Raw genomic sequence first — 6,090 nt, forward strand, 5'->3', positions numbered from 1 at the left:
GCCCTAACATCCCATGTTTGATTGTTATTGTTAAAATTCTCATGCTCGTTGCCATGGTATCGGTGGCAATGGTTGTGGGTTTTGGGGTCACATTTTACTTCCGAAGATAATGATAAAAGATCAATGTCCAAGATTTCTATTGTAAGTTGATGGAAGTTAGAGATTATCCTGTCTCATTCAATTACAATTTTTTTTTTTTTTTTAATGTATTCAGCTCTAAAAAACAATTATATATTATCAGGGTTTTATTCACTACAAGAAATTTTACTTTTACCTACGAAAATTTTCGTAGGTAAATGATATTATTTCGTAGGCAAAGAGCTTTACCTACGAAAACTTTCGTCGATAATTTCATTGGTAAAAGACCGTGGCTAAAGGTTTTTACCGACGAAAAATGTCATCGTTGGCAATGGTAAGACATTTACCTACGAAATTAAAAACGTTAATAAGACTTTTACCTATGAAATATTTCGTAGGTAAATGATATTATTTCGTAGGCAAAGAGCTTTACCTACGAAAAATTTCGTCGATAATTCCGTTGATAAAAGACCGTGGCTAAAGGTTTTTACCGACGAAAAATGTCATCGTTGGCAATGGTAAGACGTTCACCTACGAAATTAAAAACGTGAATAAGACTTTTACCTACAAAATATTTCGTAGGTAAATGATATTATTTCGTAGGCAAAGAGCTTTACCTACGAAATAGTTCGTCGGTAAATCACCGTTGCCAAAGATTTCTTGGCAATGGTAAGACTTTTACCTATGAACTTTTTCGTAGGTAAAAAGTGTGTTAAGACTTTTATCTACAAACATTTCCGTAGCTAATACCTACGACAGTTTTCGTAGCTAATAGCTATTTACTCAACCTTTTACCTACGAAAATTTGCGTGGTAAAAGTCTCCTTTTTTTCCCCCCAAATTCAGGCAAAATTTCCTGTTATACACCTGTTACAGTATATTTCATTATATTCACATTCGCATTTTTCCAAACAAACACAAACTACATCCATCCTTGACCTGAGGCATTCTGGTTTTCTACAAAACTAATTTGATCTAATGCTGGTTGGGACGACAACACCATCTTTTCTTCTTTTTTTTTGCTTTTTCTTTTTCAAGAGCAGAACTGAAGAAAACAAAGAGAAACAGAGGATTTTGGATATGTCGTTGGGACAACCTATCAATGCTTTCCTAGAGTAAAGCATCCATGTTCAACAACAGCTCTTACGTATGTGTCGTTGAGTGCAAATATAAAATAAGCAACAATTTCTTTATATTCAAGTTGAACATGAAAAATTAGTGAACTATGGGAATCTAATCACATAAAAGCATCACGATGCTCCAATCATCAACAGAAGCATCAATTGAAATTATAAGCAAAACATAAACATCTTAGAAAACACAATAGGCAGCTGGATCCTATGACCTTAGGACATACCATCTCAGAGTTGAAGCCGAGAACCAGGAGACTTCATAGGTGCTCCATGTTGCTGTAAATGAACTGTAACTCAGACAGAAAAGTAAAATGTTGCACATAGCAACAGTGATGAATTCTCCAAATAAAACATAAAAACATGAAACTGTTGTATCATGTTTTCATGTTTGGATTAATATTTTCTGTTATATCAATTTTTAAGACTTAGTTGGACATTTAGAAAGCATTAAGACTCATAATTTTTTAATACTCAAATTATTTCTTAATATCACGAAGTCAAGCCAGCTCCAGCCCCTCCCTCCATGCCAATAAAGCATAGGAGAAAACTCCAATATATTGTATATTCCACCAAATAGTAGTTTCTTCCCCCTTTTTTCTGTGGGTAGGTAAATTGGGATCACACCTGAGACCTAAATGTTGCGTCAAAGATCACCATCCATGGAGCAACATGATCGAACCAACTCATAGTTACTACTTACTACATTCATCCAATTGTTAAGCGAATTTAGTGGACCCACATATCTTACTCCACTACCTGAAAATACACATTGCAAACGATTATGTAAGAATACAAGTGATACAAATAGAATACATCAAAAAAATAAAAAAGAAGAAAAGAAAAAGAAGACTGAGGGAATTTCACCTTTGCCTAGCTGTAGGCTGTAGCAGGTTGTTGCAGGAATAAATGAGTTGCTATCTATAGAACTGCAGGCCCTTAACGGTGGTGATTGGTTTTCAGCCTTTCATAGATGAGTTAGAGATGTAGTCCTGCTTGTATTTTCTTGGGATGGATATACATAGTTGAGCTCGTTAGTGGAAGTTAAGTGGGTTTTTATTAACAGTTAGTTTCTTTCCTTATTTTTCTTACATTGTTTAGCAGGCTTTCGTTGCTGCCAATAGTCCAATCTCAAATAGGTGTTACCATTTTTTGGTTTAACACCAAAAGAAAAGACATCTTTTACCTTTAATCCACTCTGGCAATCTCCATGAACTGAGGTGGTAATTCTGGCCATACCTCCTCATTTTCTCCAAATTTAAAATTCCGAAGGTGTGTTAGGAATGACAGAATATGGGATTAAAAATTTAAAAAAAAAAAAAAAATTCCAGTTTTTCAGATTTGTCACGGGAAAGGGGATTCAAATATGAGACGGTGCACACATCTCAAATACTTTCAGGGATGGAAGCTGGAAGCTGGCAGAATCCAGCAGTTCTCCTACCAATTTTCTCAGATCACCGGTATCCCTGCAATGGGTTAGCTGTTTTCCCAGATCTTGCATCTGTCCATGCTTTTGCAATCGTCCACTTCATGTCATCATCTCCGTCCTCATACATGTTCTGCAATAGGTCATTTTCTCAGCTTAATCCAGAATGTGCAACCCCTTGATATCCATGGTGGTTGACAAAAGGAGGTAATGTATGATGCTCAGCCTATAGAAAAAAAGGGCAATTTTCAGTTGTGTCAGCATGCTGGACACTTGAGGCCTGCTTTTCAGTGATCCAGACAGTTCATTTCATGCTAGCATAACTGCTTTTCGGTTTTTAATCATCCATTTGTAGGAAAGCAATTATTGATGGCGAGGATCTTCTCCCTGAGATGGTTTCCACAGCATTTACCCAATCAACAATGGGGCACAACAAAAGCTAGGACTCATATGCACAGAATGTTGGCTAAAAAAAAAAACTGCTAGTTCAAGCCGAGGCATAGGACATTTCCCAAGAAAAGAATGGATACAGGACTTACCTTCATCAAATCCATAATTCCAGCCATTGGATCCTTTTATGTATCCATATTTGGCTTCAACTGCAAAATAATAAAACAAACCTTATAACCATTTCCGAGACAAAACCACACAAGTTGGAATGTATAGAGCTGTTCAAAGATGATAATCTCCAAGGTACCCAAGTACCCATGTGGACATATACATTCAACTATAATTCACAAAACAATATCAATTTCGGTTTTCATCATCCAAAGACAGGCTGACTCCTTGGATAGCAGTAATGTGGATTGCCATATAATAATAACAATGCCTTTTTTTACCATGCCATGCATATGTTCTTTCATCATCCAAAGACACAGGAAATGAAAGAGGAAATGAAAAATTGGCATGTACCTTATCTTCTTTGAAGTGCAAATCAAGCCAATTCCCTTTTGAAGTTTTAGACAGTGTGACAATGACTCGGTTGGGCTTAACAACCACCTTACATTGCTCAGGCACAATCTCCTTGTTCAACTTCAGTATGGCACAACAGTAATTCTTCCCTTGAACGTCATGGAATTTAATATCAACAGACAGGCTTGAAAACAGTTTCCACCTTCTCTTGCTCCACACCCTCCAAGGACACGTAAATCTTAAAGGAAAACAAATAATGAAAAATAAAAATCAACTTTTACATTTAATTTCTATCAACCACAAACACTAGAGACACATGAGAATATGTTTCCAACTGTCTTTAAAAATTGAAGTACAACATTTATGAAAATAAGATTCAAGAAGGAAAAAAAAAAACCCATGTTTGTATGTACAATTAAGCTAATGGTGTTCCCTAATGATTGTAATGAAGAAGTAAGCCTCAAACTGGAACCATATTCCTTTCCAATCTGACTTGAAAGTGGCATAGTTGCAACTGGAAGCCAAGTCCTTGAATATGATTGCCAGGTACTTTTGCTTATTTCCACTTTAGTATACTTTTAATTGCAACCAAATTCGATAGCATCCATACACACCCAATTCAAAGTAGGTGAGGCTCCTACTAGTGCAACTCATCTCATACCTATTTAATAAATACAACCAGAAAAAAAAAAAAAAAAAAAAAAAAAACACCAGCACAACTTTCTGAGTATAGTATTCTTCGTAGTAACAGAAATTTGTAAGATTCAACAAGGAGCTGAGTTAAGAAATTTGACAATACCATATGCAGAAATATGCCACATGTGATGATAAAAAGTTCTCTTAACTTTTGAACAATACCATATGCAGAAATATGCCACAACACTTCAAATTCGGAAGTTGAACCCGAGTTTTGTCTAGTTTTGTCCATATGTACTGCAATAAAGGTTCCAGACCCAACCCAATTTGACCCCCACTTCAGCAACAAGAAGGATACATTTTGTGCTTTGTATAAAGGCAAAAGAAGTTTCTTATGGTACCTCATAAGGAAAAAGAGATCTTCCTCCTCAAGCAAATAACTGATAAAGCAGAACCCAACATCCAAGAAAGTCCATTTACACCACAAATCAAAATTTTATTAATGCAACAAGCAAACTTGAAAAAAGAACCTAAAAAAATAACAAGGCTAATAGGTACTTGCATAGAAATTGTCTCAGCCAACAGGCTCTAGTAATTTCAAATTGTCTATTAGGTGATTTAAGTTATGGAGCAATAAGGAAACTGAGAACTAAGAGAAAAATGCTCCAGCTGTACAAGAAGCATAACATGCAGTTACCAATGCGCAATGACGAAAGGCGAAGCTAAAATCCTCCAAAAGTGGTGACTCAGATGGTGTTGTTCCCACCAAGTGGAGAATAATCCATTGAGTAAGTATTTCCTGAATCATGGGAATCAATTCAAGCTATACATGGGAGATGTCTTCATGAACCATAAGGACCTACAAACAAGTAAGAAATTCAATAGAGAAAAGAGAGATTTAGGTGAGATTCTCAAAGCATGGTCGTAATTGTAGAAAGGTTTGCATTTTAACACAATTACATAAAAGTTTCACTAGAAAATGCATAATGACAGATGAGACTGCCTGGAAGAACTTGGAAGAAAACAAACTCAGTGCAGCCCAAAGTTGACAAACAGTGAACAAATTCAAGGCAAAGATGGCACTTCTTTAAAAACATCTAAAAGATGAACCTGCAAAAGTTTGGTTTTCAGGGGAACTATAAGACTTGCTACATCTAGAAATTTGCTAGTACTTACAATGAGGAGGTGAGACCTCAAACAGAGAAAGTTACAATGAGGAGGTGCCTATACAACTTGCATTCCAATAGCAGATGAAAGGACATTCTCCCAAACATCAGTGATGATTTTATTTTAAAGAAAGAGAAACATAAATACAGAGAGGGCTGACAAGGGCTCAGATACAACAGAGGCATTGCATCGGAGATGACTAGCTCCAATCCAGTCACCCGCCGCAAGTCTGTTCACATGACTGTCTGCCTCCCAAATACATCTTTAAAACCAAATTCTCTTTCCTACTCCTAGCAATCATATTTCTATTTCAAAAAGCAAATACAAGACTGATCTCTGCATTACCATATAGTTTATTTAATACCATTGTTTCTCCTTCATTTGAATTTAGTCTAGAATGAATGAAGCTTGGTAGATGAATGTGTGCTGGTTGACTCGAAGACAACCAAGATTTTTTTTTTTCTTTTTTGTTTCCCCCTTTCCAAAAGTCCTGTCTTTTTATTAAATTACTGTTGGTTTTCAGATAAATTATTGAGCATCAGATAAAAAGGGAATCGCATGCATGTATAGTAAATAAATTATTTATTAACTAGCAACAGTCTTTCAAAAGCTGAGACAGAACCTTGGGAAGTACAAAAAGGCGAACAACACTGCTATATTGAATTACAAAAGAAAAGGAATAACAAGATTATGAATATCTAAGATTTTCAAGAGCTTCTAAAAGTATGGAAGGATTTCAATG

General features: G+C 35.7%; 1 long non-coding RNA gene and 1 pseudogene across 1 annotated transcript; both read right to left on the reverse strand.

Annotated features, from left to right (window-relative positions):
• Positions 1-1,253: 1,253 nt before the first annotated feature.
• LOC131241167 (uncharacterized) lies at positions 1,254-2,506 on the reverse strand. Its single transcript, XR_009168971.1, has 2 exons — positions 2,075-2,506; positions 1,254-1,966 (listed from the first exon to the last, which is right to left on the reverse strand). It is a non-coding gene; the product is annotated as an uncharacterized LOC131241167 (long non-coding RNA).
• Positions 2,507-2,661: 155 nt separating this feature from the next.
• LOC131245850 (uncharacterized) lies at positions 2,662-4,051 on the reverse strand (annotated as a pseudogene).
• Positions 4,052-6,090: the final 2,039 nt, after the last annotated feature.

Source organism: Magnolia sinica, chromosome 1 (assembly GCF_029962835.1).
Source record: "Magnolia sinica isolate HGM2019 chromosome 1, MsV1, whole genome shotgun sequence".
NCBI lineage: Eukaryota > Viridiplantae > Streptophyta > Magnoliopsida > Magnoliales > Magnoliaceae > Magnolia > Magnolia sinica.